A 15,491-nucleotide genomic window follows, 5' to 3' on the forward strand; every position below is an offset into this window, starting at 1 on the left:
AAGCCAGAGAACTTGATTAACAAGGCAGGTGTGTACCTAGAAAGCACCCCAGTGCTGAGAGGGAACTTTCATTCAAGAAACTTTTAGAAAGTGTTATCTTGACAAGGCACATGGTTAATACATTTTTTTCCCCCAAAGCAAAACTGGGTTAAAAATTTCAGGTCCTATGAAAGCAAAATGTTGGAAAAAAAAAAAAAAACAAGGAGGTAGTGGTAGGCTAGGCCCAGGCCAGTTTCAGTCAATGTTGTGGAGTGTGATTCTAGGCCACCCAGGCTCTCTGATTGGTGGCCTCCTAAAATCTTCCAGGATCTAGCTCCCCTCCTCCCCCATACCAACCTATTCTCAGATTATGTCACATGCAGCAGAGCTGAGACAACAGGTTATAGAGAGTCTGCACAGCATCTGAAGAGACAGCAAAGTCTAAAGATTAAGAGGACAAACTCTAAAGGAAACATTCTGGGCAATGGCTCAGAATGATACTTTTGATGGCATGGTGCCCCGAAAGAAAAATCCCACCTTTTGGTGGAGGTCTATTCTGCCTACACACATAGCCACTTGTACTTGTAACACCTTTCAGGATCCTTAGAAAAACACCGTGAAACCGGTGATGTTCAAGAGGAAATAAGAACTTGCAAAAAGAAACACAGCAACGGCCTACCTGAAAACAATGAAAGAACTTGGTCCTTTAATAAGGTTCATTCTGCCCAGAGTACATAGTAGGTGCTCAATAAAAGAATAATAATGACAAGAAAAAGTACACCCTAGATTTTCAGGCCTCTATCACTCAGTCAAGCTTTTGTCTCTCCAGTGGCGGGTAAAGCTGGGAGGGAGATGACAGTTGTGCATAACTGCAAGTGTGCTGTGAGCTGACCCAATCTACTGTTAGAATGGGAGCCTCAGAAAACGAAAGGCAAAAATCGCAGAGTTGACGACAAACAGCTGATCTGAATTATCTGCTATGCCTGCCTTGAAAGATGCTACTTCCCTCTTGTTTGTGCTGCTTTCTTGGTCTGGAATCTCTTAACTTTGCCTGGGTAAATCTCACCCCTCTTTCAAGGGCCACTACAAATGCTGTGTCATCCATGAAACTCATCCTGATTCCTCCAAGCTGGCAATAGTCTCCACTCCAAACTGTGCATGAGGTTTCTGATCACCATCCATTTGAGGTGGTGCTTCTTCTGCAAGAAGAGTCATTGGCAAGAGTCATCCTCCATCCTTATATACTCAGCAAAGTTCCTTGCACGTATTTGTGGAGTGAATTACCATTTTCCTAATAAATGCTTCCAGGATAGGAGCATTAATAGGGGAAGCTGGTTCCTGTTGGTAAGTCATTGTTATTGTTGGAGAGTAGACTTTCTCCCAGGAGGGACAGAGAAGGGAAATGGGGAGTACGGAAATGTAAGGATGCCTGGCCTACAGGAGATGGGCTTGTATGAGGCTGTCATGATATGAAGCACAGGCAGACACGCCTCGTTTTCCAGATGTATCAGTAGACTCCATCAATGAATACAGATGCCACGGCTGACCCTGCCAGGCAGTATTTGGAACGACCCCCTAAATCCAGCCTCACTATGTTACTTAGAGGGACACTTAAACCTCAAAGAAGATTCATCTAAAGAAACTGGCACATGGGATTTCATTTTCCCTAAGGCTTCCATGCTTGGTGTCAGTGAGTAATCAATAATTAAACAGTAACAGTTAAAACAAGACCACCCAGGCATAACAGGCTCAAGGGTTGAGCTAGAGAAATGGTTTATATGGTCCCCTTATGTAGGGCATTTTTTTTTTTTTTTTTTGCGGTACGCGGGTCTCTCACTGTTGTGGCCTCTCCCGTTGCGGAGCACAGGGTCCGGACGCGCAGGCTCAGCGGCCATGGCTCACGGGCCCAGCCGCTCCGCGGCATGTGGGATCCTCCCGGACTGGGGCACGAACCCGCGTCCCCCGCATCGGCAGGCGGACTCTCAACCACTGCGCCACCAGGGAAGCCCATGTAGGGCAATTTTAAAGATCACCCACAGTTTCCGGTTTAAAATGGCGCCTGCTTGATGGCTCCTGATGCTGCATCTATCAAAGTGACCATTAAATTGGAATGAAAAAATAAAAGATGACGATAGTTTACGACACCAAATTGCCAGAACCTGGAAGGATTTTCTACGGCTACAAAAAATGAATTGGGCTGAGAAATGTAAAGCAGTAGCCCACCTCTCACAGAGTCTGCTACTAGGTAGATGTGAGTTCTGTTACAACTAGAAACCAGGTATCTGTCTCTCTTATGAGTGGATGCTGCCACTTAGGAGGCATGTGGACTGCTGTAGTCATTCCTCCTTTTCCACACTCCTCATCTTATTTCTTTTCTATAGCCAGTAAGAAATGACAGTTCCCAGGAAAACAATAAATCAATACTGGGTAGTGATAGGCAAGGAAGGTATGGTGAATCCTGGGAAGTGTGGCCTTCATAAGTAAAGTGTGTTTGCATACAGTGGTGGAAGGTAAACATGTGAAGGAGATGACAGTTGTACACACAAGGGTTGGACATTTTTCGTGCCAGAGTCAAGGAGTGGGGGAAGGAAGAAGCCCCATTTCCTTCCCATGAAGACAGTCTGGAGACAGAGGGCTATCTCTCGACAGAGTTGATCATATAGAGTTGCCATCCATTTGCAGATCCAAGAAGAGGTTTTAAAAACTAACCAAACCAAATAAAAATGCAAAACAATATGAAGACAGTGGCAAAAAAGATCCTATAGAACAAAGAAAAGGAAATGACATCCTAAAGCTTCAGAGGAAGAACGCAATTCTGAAAATTATGTGATAAAGAAACCTATACATGTTTTTGAAGTTTGTTTGGCATTTTCAATAAAAACAGTAAGAGAGAATAGCCTTTATCAAGTGAAGGGCAGAAAACTGTAAAGTGAAACCTGTGATATTTAAAAAAGATAAAAGGGTAAAAGATGAAGTGATGGGTGAGATAAAGAAGAGATTTCATAGAACCAGCAGTGGAATTAATATTTACAGAGAAAAATACTGGAATGAAATATGCTACCTTTCACCAGTGTGATTTTGGTGCTACCTTTCGTCAGTGTGATTATGGATTACTTTCTTCCTGTTTCTTTTTTTTGCGGTACGCGGGCCTCTCACTGTTGTGGCCTCTCCCATTGCGGAGCACAGGCTCCGGACGCGCAGGCTCAGTGGCCATGGCTCATGGGCCCAGCCGCTCCGCGGCATGTGGGATCTTCCCAGACCAGGGCACGAACCCGTGTACCCTGCATCGGCAGGCGGACTCTCAACCACTGCGCCACCAGGGAAGCCCTCTTCCTGTTTCTTGATACTTGTTTCTCTTCTTTCTTTCTTCTTTTTCTTTACAAAATAAGAGGTTTGTTAAAACTTTCATTAAATTTTTAACTAGGAAAAATATAATCATGAAGATGTGGAAATTGAGAAATACATTTAAGATACAATATTAAGTGAGAAGAGCAATATACATGGATCATGACGGAAAGACTAGAGGGAAATACTTGTATCAACAGAGTAGCTTGTTTCTAGGAAGAGGGATTAAAAACAACTTTTTTCTTTTAAAGTTTTTCTTTAATATTTCTATTTTATGTTTTATAGCAAAAGTTGATTTAAAAAGAATGACCCCCAAATAAAATGTTAGTCATATCCTCAATGTGGTGGCATTACAGAAAAAAAAAAAAATCTTTCTGATGCCAGCAAGTACTTTCAATGCACAGTTTCCCAAAGACTATTTAGGTTCATTTTCATGTTCCAACCAATTACTATTACTACAATTTAGGCTAAGTCCCTGGAGGGCAGGGCCTTTTTCTGTCTTATACTCTATGCCCAGCACTTAGCCTAGTGTTTAGAAAATTGCAAGTGCTCATGAAATATATGGTGAATGAACAAATGAATAACAGAAGGAAAGACTACTCCATCTTATATAGGTACAGCCATGGGTAAAAAGATTATTTGCATTCATTCAGTTTTTATGGCATCTCCAATGTTAAAAACTGCAAGGATGCTTTGCTTCCAGAATTCTCATCATTCATCATAGATTACATGCTCCATGGAAATCCAGTTGGAGCCAAAACCTGGTACCATATTTTTATTTCTCTTTTTCCATTTCAAAAGAAAAAGCTGTAGTTAATTCTAATTTTCCTGCGGGCAGAGGGAAAGGGAACTTTTTATGTGTGTGAAAGAATGGCACACCCCCAGCCACCTGAGGACAGTTCCTCCCAGGAACACCTGTTTGCTCCAATTGAAGCTTGTCCAAATTGAGTCCTGGGGGTCAGGAGCTTGCTCTTCAAATGTCCCACCGTTCTACAATATTTATTCCCCACCTGTCTGATGGCCATGATAGCTTGGGAATGCTCCAGCCAGGGAAAGCTGTTTCTTGGCCCTGACATGGCAAAGCTAACAGCAGCTAATGTTCACGTAGAATCTGGTCTGAATCCAGTTGCCCGAGAGTTAAAAAAAAAATGCCTCTTTTTTCCTTTTCAGTCTACCAGCCTCAGCAAAAATTCTTAAGGAGGGGAAGGTAAATAATTTTTCGTCCTCAGACCAATATGCTGCAAAAGTCAGTTATACCTTTCACTCTGCCTCTTAAATCTGATTTTGGGGTTTTCCACTCCTAGTCGTATTAAATAGTTGCCCAATACTAAAAATGAGGATTGGTAGATTAATTTCTCCAACATGAGAATTATCAAAATCCAGGAGGTAAAAATGCAATAAAAACGATCTTAAACACATAATTTAACATGCAATTCCGGGAAGGAAAAAGATGCCCACATTAAACTCCAATTGTAATAGTGAAATAATGTTTTATTTAAAAAATTCTAGCCGTAAGAAAACTGTACATTTGAAAAGCTTACATAAAGCCTTATAAAATAGGAGACCTTTTATCTCCTCTAGATCCATGAGCCAGAAAATACTTTATCTATGCAATTTCAAGGCACATAAAAACCCCAGTGAATAAATAAAATGTTCTTGTTTTCTTTATACAGAAGCTTTAAAAATTATCCATATAAATAGCTTGGCCTTGAACAGATTAAAAGACCTAAAGGCTATGGCTTCAGATCACTTATACAGAACAGAAAATGAATGCTTTTCTTTATTGGCTGGGCAAGTTTGCTACTAACTAAACCTCTATAAACACATTTGATGACAAAGATTTAACTGGAATATACGAAAAAATTCAGTGTTTTAAAGTGATACACTTATCAACTAATTAACGTGCCACAATACAATAGTTCACATACTTTGCCAACATTCTTTGCGTCTATTCACGAATCGCACATATAGAAGGTATAGTTAATATGCAGTATAATTTCAAAGACTATAAAATTTTATAAATACATAATTTTAGTCAAGGGTATGAAAGTTCTCAGTATCTTTCTAAAATTGGGGTAAATAAAATGTGTGAAAAGGTTTTTTATTTGTTTATAATTAGAGCTACTGAGGTGACTTCAAGCCTTTCTTACTTATTTGAAGAAAATCTTAAACTCCACTGCAATTAAAAAAAAATTATCAAGAAGACTTTGGATCATATTTACTTTATAAGCAGATGCAGTTACAAGTTGTTAACTTCCTATATACCCTCAACATAGTTGTGGCCAAACAGATGTTTCTAACACATCCTCCTGCCCCAATTCAAATTCTGCTGCTGGAAGTTATTACCTTGAGGCTGCCATAAAAAGGGAAGCGGCGTTACCCCACGTGTGGCTTAAGAATCAGGCAGTAACTTTTAGGCCAGGTACCTGCCTTCTCCTCTATAAAGTCTTACCTGACCGTGGGCCCCAGGGATTTCTTCTTCTTGTCCCCCACTTACCATTTTATCTCTCACTGACCGTACAGCACAAGTTACTATGTATTGTTGTTTCTTAAAAATATTAAGGTACCTAGGAGTAAAGTCTTGAGTTTGTTGAATCTCTGATGACTAACGGATTCCCTTTGACACAGTAAACATTAAATATTTGCTGTTGAAGAAGATGCTGCTGAGGATATTGCTGTTAAGAGGCTGCTAAAAACATGGTTTCTGAGGCTAATACCAGGGTATTGGTCCAACTTTGCTCCATCTTGGTGGAATGACCTTGGGCAAGACTCAACTTTTGTAGGTCTCAATTATCTATAACATAAGGATAATAATGACGATACCAAATCACAGACTTCTTATGAAGGTTACATTAAATGAAATAATATATGTCAATGTGCCTTACAAACTATAAGGCCCTTATATATATTTTACTTGTTCTGACTGTCTCTAAGGACTTAATTTTGATAAATGATCTGATTTCCCAAAGAAAGCATCCCTGAAAAGTTTCTTGTAAAACTTTGCAGAAAATTCAAAATAAGTGTTTCTTGTAGACCAATACATTTCAAATAAGCCAGAATATCAAAGTAATTAAGTGGTTTTTAGCTAAGACATGGTACACAGTTTTGTGACAATATCTCGTTTCTCAACTTTTTTGGAGTTGGTTGTGGACTATTTAGAAAATTTTATGGAAAATTCTCAGAACGATGCATATACACACATACACATACATTTTCAGGAAACTCCAGTGGTTCAGAGACTCTGTGAAACCCACCCCAGGATAGGGATCACTGCCTTACGCCCTGAGACAGAGAGCATGGTTTTATGAAAGTCCTTGGGGACCTGATTCAGACACCTTTGACTGATTTGAGAATTGAAAAGTTGATAGGTTTCTTTTTTTTCATCATGAAATCATTAAGATATCAGAAGATGGAGAGTGGCTTTTTCCTATGTAATCTATAATTGTATAAGAAACTATGCTGTTCTTTCATAATTCTAAGCCTCTTCAATGCTCTTTTAAAATTTTTCATAAAATTTACCACTGTTGCATTTTTTCCATTGATATTCATACTTCAGTTCCAAAGTTCTTCACATAATTTTACAAAAGAAGCCACTAACTTTTTAAATAGCAGATTGAGGTTAAAAAAAGAAAACGCCTCCTGTCATTTCAGCTACTACCTTGTCAAAAAATGTTAGAGATAATTAAAAAAAAAGAAAAGAAAACAACCTCAATTACTACTAGTAAGTGGCCAACTTTTGCAGTTTAAGAAATATTTTAATTACATTTCTGGATATTGAACATCTTTCTTTATAAACAGTGTTTTCTTTCTTTTTTGTTTCCATGAATGCAAAGAATTCTTTCTTAATACCTAGACGACAAAAATCTCAAGATGTACACAGTTGTTTCTTATTATGGCTTCCCTGGAAAACATTTCTGGGAAAGCACAATTCCCAGCCACTTACTTTGTTTACAACAGACAAAACTGCTTGTGTGGTATAAATAGGAGTCTGTCCTTAAATGCTGCTGAAAAATAAAATACAGCCATGAAAGGGGAGCTATTTCCTGCCCCCAACGTGGCTTAAAAAAAAAACTTAGCTACTCTAGGAACAGCACCAAAGCATAAATAATAATTACCAATTGCCACACAATAAAAGACTAATTTTACAAAAAAAAAAAAAAAGAAAAGAAAAAGAGAGAAAGAAAGAAAAAAGTGGCTACATATTCCAGAGATGCCCTCAGAATTTTCAGCATTAGAAGGTCTTCTTATCCTGCAAGATTATGAAACCCCGTTTTGTCCTCCTGCATTTGCGATGTATATCTATAACTCATTCTTGTTTGTGCAGATAAGCCTTGCCTTGTCTCCCTAACTGCACTTTCAAAAGAAGATTCACAGTTGTTTGACTTTTGATCTAGGGAGCAGCTAGCTCGACCACCTGCACTGTGCACGAGCTGTTACTGAGCTCGCTTTGTCCCATCTTATAACACAGTGAGCCTTTTAAAATTGATGTGTGAATACACTAATTTACAATGTGAGCGTTCAAACAAAAAAAATATGGCGGCGGCGGCGGTGGTAGTGGCGGCAGCAGTGGCAGCAGAAGAGGAAGGGGGAGACTGGTGAAGCGGGAAGCCTGGACACTTGCTTTATAAAGTTCAGATGCCGTTCACTGCCTCTGGTATTTAATGAAACAGATGGCCAAAGGCCTCCCTCAGCTTACCATGGAGCAGACAGTGGTGTAACGGTGTGAGGGCATGGAACTGTAAAATGTTGTTTGGTGATGGTATATGTTAATAAATAGCCCTTTACAAGGGGGGTCGAGGGCTCCATTACTTGTTTATGAGGAAGGCCTAGGGCTCCCTGGTTCCAGTTAAGAGCTCAAGTCTGCATTCAAAGGAAGTGTTGATGGTGAAGGTGACGTGCACCCTTCATATTCTACATTGCGTTAAAGGATGGCATGTTTCCTGGGGAAAGAAGCGAAAATCATAAAAGAAAGGTAATTTGCGAATTAGCTCAAACTGTGGCTCACAACCAAGGAAAATATAAGATGTTTTTCCATTGTGATTAAATAATGGACAAAAATAGTCTGTTATTGTTAAGTTACTTATTTTATCTTTGAAAGAACCTGTTTACATTGCAGTCAAGGGGTTTCAACTAAATTACATCCAAGAACCTAGACAGCAACTTTGAAACTATTCTTAGCCATTCTTCCAAAGACCATTCATTGACCAGGCCCAGGTCGGGGAAGCGTGGCCCTGTGCTAAATTCAATGAGGCTCCTGACTGCCAGCGGCTTACATTCCAGACCTGAGGACCCCTAAGACAACTGGTCACACGGAAACTCCTCATTCCCCTCCAGGCAGGGATCTGACATGAGAACTGTCACCCCCTCCCAGTAACCGGTCTATCAAGGCCTGTCTCAGCAGCATGAAAGGCTATGCTTGACCTCAACTAAAGGTTACTTTCATTTTATCTAACACCGTGGGCCCTCTGACTGTGTCTCCTGCTTTGCTTTCAGGTAGGACATTTTCCACCTGTCTGGATATCTGCACAGGCATTTGTTGACAGTCCATGCTTTGGGGGGAGGAAAGTGATTCCTGGCTTTGTTTTCTCTTTTACTTGGATATCCTCCCCTATTTATTTCAGCTGGTTGCACAATATTGTGGGGAACCATATAAAGTCCCTTGGGGGATGAGGGAGGGGATAAAAAAGATCTAGAAGAAAATAAAGACTTGGTCATTAATAACTAACTACAATGTACACAGTGCAAAGCAGAAGATGTTAGAGTCTTGTGAGAAACACAAACTACCCTGAAGGATCAGAGCAAAGACAGTTTGTTTCTGGCTGGTAGACTGATGAAGGCTTGATGAAGAGAGGGCTAGTTCACCTGAGAGCCAGAGTAGAGATGAAAGTTCACCTGAAACATTCTTACGATAACATCTGTTGTTTTTGCCCACCCAGGATTTAGTCCCCTTTTTAGTAAAAGCCCTGGATTTTTCTGAGGTAACTGCTCTCAGTCCGTGTGTCCATCTGCTACATGAGGTTCCAGGTCTAAAACATGAGATCACAGATTAATGGGGACCGATCCAAAATAGTGGATGTAGTAAGGGTTTGTTCATTGCTTTCAAGAACCATCCAGAATGGTTGTCTGACTCTCTGTGAGGCTACTGATTCTCTATAGAAGAAGGGTGACAGTCCAGCACGGTAGGAAAAACAGTCTCTGGAGGCAGACCACTTCTACAGAGCTGGATAATATTTAACAGAAGTTCCTTATTTCTTAAAATGGGAGTAATGGTATCTGCCTTACAGAGATGTCATGAAGATGAAACAAGATAATGTATGCCAAGTGTCTAAAACAGTGACTGCTACCTAGGAGGTATCGGTGAGTGCATGCGTAGCAGTGGTTTTTGTTATTAGAAGATAGAGTGTGGTGTAGAATAACGGCTCCTAAAATTCTGAATTTCCCAGACCAGTAAACTGTGGGGAGAGGGGGGAAGGTGGGAAAACTGATTGCTAATGTTTAGTCCTTCCAAGGATTTCCCTTTCCATTTGCTGTAACAATCAACTATTTTAAGGAAATTGTTGACTATCACAATTATTTTACAGAAGAAATGGAATCATGACAAAGAGAGCAGATAACAGTAACAATTGGCATAATGAAAACTCACTAGTTTGTTTTAACTCTTCTCATTTCACCACTAGTTAGTGAAAACTGACTCTGAGAACCTTTGGTGTAGTGCATTCAAAAGAGATAGCTAGGGCTTCCCTGGTGGCGCAGTGGTTGGGAATCCGCCTGCCAATGCAGGGAACATGGGTTCGAGCCCTGGTCCAGAAAGATCCCACATGCCGCGGAGCAACAAAGCCTGTGCGCCACAAATGCTGAGCTGACGCTTTAGAGCTCATGAGCCACAACTACTGAGCCTGCGTGCCACAACTGCTGAAGCCCACGTGCCTGGAGCCCATGCTCCGCAACAAGAGAAGCCACCGCAGTGAGAGGCCCGCGCACTGCAACGAAGAGTAGCTCCCACTCATCACCACTAGAGAAAGCCCGTGCACAGCAATGAAGACCCAACGCAGACAAAAATAAATAAATTAAATAAATTAAAGAAGACTGGTTCAAGATGGTGGAGTAGAAGGACGTGCTCTCACTCCGTCTTCCAAGAGCACTGAAATCACAACTAACTGCTGAATAATCATTGACAGGAAGACACTGGAACTCACCAAAAAAGATACCCCACATCCAAAGACAAAGGAGAAGCCACAATGAGACGGTAGGAGGGGTGCAATCACAATAAAATCAAATCCCATAACTGCTGGGTGGGTGACTCACAAACTGGAGAACACTTATAACACAGAAGCCCACCCACTGGAGTGAAGGTTCTGAGCCCCACGTCAGGCTTCCCAACCTGTGGGTCTGGCAACGGGAGTAGGAATTCATAGAGAATCAGACTTTGAAGGCTAGTGGGATTTGATTGCAGGACTTCGACAGGATTGGGGGAAACAGAGACTCCACTCTTGGAGGGCACACACAAAGTAGTGTGTGCATCAGGACCCAGGGGAAGGAACAGTGACCCCACGGAGACTGAACCAGACCTACCTGCTAGTGTTGGAGGGTCTGCTGCAGAGGTGGGGGGTGGCTCTGTCTCACAGTGAGGACAAGGACACTGGCAGCAGAAGTTCTGGGAAGTATGCCTTGGTGTGAGCCCTCCCAGAGTCTGCCATTAGCCCCACCTAAGAGTCTGGGTAGGCTCTAGTGTTGGGTCGACTCAGGCCAAACAACCAACAGGGAGGGGACCCAGCCCAACCCATCAGTAGACAAGTGGATTAAAGTTTTACTGAGCTCTGCCCACCAGAGCAACAGCCAGCTCTACCCACCACCAGGCCCTCCCATCAGGAAACTTCCACAAGCCTCTTTGATAGCCTCATCCACCAGAGGGCAGACAGCAGAAGCAAGAATAACTACAATCCTGCAGCCTGTGGAACAAAAACCACATTCACAGAAAGATAGACAAGATGAAAAGGCAGAGGGCTATGTACCAGATGAAGGAACAAGATAAAACCCCAGGAAAAACAATTAAATGAAGTGGAGATAGGCAACCTTCCAGAAAAAGAATTCAGAATAATGATAGTGAAGATGACCCAGGATCTTGGAAAAAGAATGGAGGCAAAGATTGAGAAGATGCAAGAAATGTTCAACAAAGATCTAGAAGAATTAAAGAACAAACAAACAGAGATGAACAATACAATAACTGAAATGAAAAACACACTAGAAGGAATCAATAGCAGAATAACTGAGGCAGAAGAATGGATAAGTGACCTGGAAGACAGAATGGTGGAATTCACTGCCACTGAACAGAGTAAAGAAAAAAGAATGAAAAGAAATGAAGACAACCTAAGAGACTTCTGGGACAACATTAAACGCAACAACATTCGCGTTATAGGGGTCCCAGAAGGAGAAGAGAGAGAAAAAGGACCCAAGAAAATATTTCAAGAGATTATAATCGAAAACTTCCCTAATGTGGGAAAGGAAATAGCCACCCAAGTCCAGGAAGTGCAGAGAGTCCCATACAGAATAAACCCAAGGAGAAACATGCCGAGACACACAGTAATCAAACTGGCAAAAATTAAAGACAAAGAAAATTATTGAAAGCAGCAAGGGAAAAACGACATATAACATACAAAGGAACTCCCATAAGGTTAACAGCTGATTTCTCAGCAGAAACTCTACAAGCCAGAAGAGAGTGGCATAATATACTTAAAGTGATGAAAGGGAAGAAACTACAACCAAGATTACTCTACCCAGCAAGGATCTCATTCAGATTCTATGGAGAAATCAAAGGCTTTACAGACAAGCAAAAGCTAAGACAATTCAGCACCACCAAACCAGCTCTACAACAAATGCTAAAGGAACTTCTCTAAGTGGGAAACACAAGAGAAGAAAAGGACCTACAAAAACAAACCGAGAACAATTGAGAAAATGATAATAGGAACATACATATTGATAATTACCTTTAACATGAATGGATTAAGTGCTCCAACCAATAGACACAGCTTGCTGAATGGATATAAAAACAAGATCCATATATATGCTGTCTACAAGAGACCCACTTCAGACCTAGGGACACATACAGACTGAAAGTGAGGGGATGGAAAAAGATATTCCAAGCAAATGGAAATCAAAAGAAAGCTGGGGTAGCAATACTCATATCAGATAAAATAGACTTTAAAATAAAGAATGTTACAAGAGACAAGGAAGGACACTACATAATTATCAAGGGATCAATCCAAGAAGAAGATATAACAATTATAGACATATAGACATCCAACATAGGAGCACCTCAATACATAAGGCAACTGCTAAGAGCTATAAAAGAGGAAATCGACAGTAACACAATAATAGTGGGGATTTTAACACCTCACTTACAGCAATGGACAGATCATCCAAACAGAAAATTACTAAGGAAACACAAGCTTTAAATGACACAATAAACCAGATAGATTTAATTGATATTTATAGGACATTCCATCCCAAAACAGCAGATTACACTTTCTTCTCAAGTGTGCACGGAACATTCTCCAGGATAGATCACATCTTGGGTCACAAATCAAGTCTCAGTAATTTAAGAAAATTGAAATCATACGAAGCATCTTTTCTGACCACAACACTATGAGATTAGAAATCAACTACAGGGAAAAAAAAATAAATAACACAAACACATGAAGGCTAAACAATACGTTACTAAATAACCAAGAGATCACTGAAGAAATCAAAGAGGAAATCAAAAAATACCTAGAGACAAATGAAAATGAAAACACGACAATCCAAAACCTATGGGATGTGGCAAAAGCAGTTCTAAGAGGGAAGTTTATAGCTATACAAGCCTACCTCAAGAAACAAGAAAAATCTCAAACAATCTAACCTTACACCTAAAGGAACTGGAGAAAGAACAAACAAAACCCAAAGTTAGCAGAAGGAAAGAAATCATAAAGATCAGAGCAGAAATAAATGAAATAGAAACAAAGAAAACAATAGCAAAGATCAATAAAACTAAAAGCTGGTTCTTTGAGAAGATAAACAAAATTGATAAACCATTAGCCAGACTCATCAAGAAAAAGAGGGAGAGGACTCAAATCAATAAAATTAGAAATGAAAAAGAAGTTACAACAGACACCGAAAAAATACAAAGCATCCTGAGACTACTACAAGCAACTCTGCCAATAAAATGGACAACCTGGAAGAAATGGACAAATTCTTAGATAAGTATAATCTTCCAAGACTGAACCAGGAAGAAACAGAAAATACAAACAGACCAATCATAAGTAACGAAACTGAAACTGTGATTAAAAATCTTCCAACAGGGCTTCCCTGGTGGCATAGTGGTTGAGAGTTCGCCTGCTGATGCAGGGGACATGGGTTCGTGCCTCGGTCCAGGAAGATCCCACATGCCGCGGAGTGGCTAGGCCCGTGAGCCATGGCCACTGAGCCTGCGCATCCGGAGCCTGTGCTCCACAACGGGAGAGGCCACAACAGTGAGAGGACCGCGTACCGAAAAATAAAAAAATAAAAAATAAAAAATCTTCCAACAAACAAAAGTCCAGGACCAGATGGCTTCACAGGTGAATTCTATCAAACATTTAGAGAAGAGCTAACACCCATCCTTCTCACACTCTTCCAAAAAATTGCAGAGGAAGGAACACTCCCAAACTCATGCTATGAGGTCACCATCACCCTGATACCAAAACCAGAAAAAGATACTACAAAGAAAGAAAATTACAGACCAATATCACTGATGAATAGAGATGCAAAAATCCTCAACAAAATACTAGCAAACAGAATCCAACAACACATTAAAAGGATCACACACCATGATCAGGTGGGATTTATCCCAGGGATGCAAGGATTCTTCAATATACGCAAATCAATCAATGTGATACACCATATTAACAAACTGAAGAAGAAAAACCATATGATCGTCTCAATAGATGGAGAAAAAGCCTTTAACAAAATTCAACACTCATTTATGATAAAAACTCTCCAGAAAGTGGGCATAGAGGGAACCTAGCTCAACATAATAAAGGCCATATATGACAAACCCACAGCAAACATCATTCTCAATGGTGAAAAACTGAAAGCATTTCCTCTAAGATCAGGAAAAAGACAAGGATGTCCACTCTCACCACTATTATTCAACATAGTTTTGGAAGTCCCAGCCACAGAAATCAGAGAAGTAAAAGAAATAAAAGGAATACAAATTGGAAAAGAAGAAGTAAAACTGTCTAGAGCTAATCAGAAAACTACTAGAGTTAATCAATGAATTTGGTAAAGTTGCAGAATACAAAATTAATGCACAGAAATCTCTTGCATTCCTATACACTAATGATGAAAAATCTGAAAGATAAATTAAGGAAACACTCCCATTTACCATTGTAACAAAAAGAATAAAATACCTAGGAATAAACCTACCTAGGGAGACAAAAGACCTGTATGCAGAAAACTATAAGACACTGGTGAAAGAAATTAAAGATGACACCAACAGATGGAGAGATACACCATGTTCTTGGATTGGAAGAATCAACATTGTGAGAATGACTATACTACCCAAAGCAATCTACAGATTCAATGCAATCCCTATCAAATTACCAATGGCATTTTTTACGGAATTAGAACAAAAAGTCTTAAAGTTTGTATGGAAACACAAAAGACCCCGAATAGCCAAAGTGGTCTTGAGGGAAAAAAACGGAGCTGGAGGAGTCAGACTCCCTGACTTCAGACTATACTACAAAGCTACAATAATCAGGACAATATGGTACTGGCACAAAAACAGAAATATAGATCAATGCAACAAGATAGAAAGCCTAGAGATAAACCCACACACCTATGGTCAACTAATCTATGACAAAGGAGGTAAGGATATACAATGCAGAAAAGACAGCCTCTTCAATAAGTGGTGCTGGGAAAACTGGACAGCTACATGTAAAAGAATGAAATTAGAACACTCCCTAACACCATATACAAAAATAAACTCAAAATGGATTAAAGACTTAAATGTAAGACTGGACACTATAAAACTCTTAGAGGAAAACTTAGGAAGAACACTCTTTGACATAAATCACAGTAAGATCTTTTTTGATCCACCTCCTAGAGTAATGGAAATAAAAACAAAAATAAACAAATGGGACCTAATGAAACTT

The 15,491-nt window shown here is 40.1% G+C and overlaps 1 protein-coding gene across 7 annotated transcripts in view; it reads right to left on the reverse strand.

Annotated features, from left to right (window-relative positions):
- Nucleotides 1–15,491, reverse strand: part of VTI1A (vesicle transport through interaction with t-SNAREs 1A) — a 365,759-nt gene that overhangs the window by 141,467 nt on the left and 208,801 nt on the right. The gene's annotated exons all lie outside the window — the stretch shown is intronic.

The sequence above is a fragment of the Stenella coeruleoalba genome, assembly GCF_951394435.1.
Source record: "Stenella coeruleoalba genome assembly, chromosome: 16".
In the NCBI taxonomy this organism is placed as follows: Eukaryota; Metazoa; Chordata; class Mammalia; order Artiodactyla; family Delphinidae; genus Stenella; species Stenella coeruleoalba.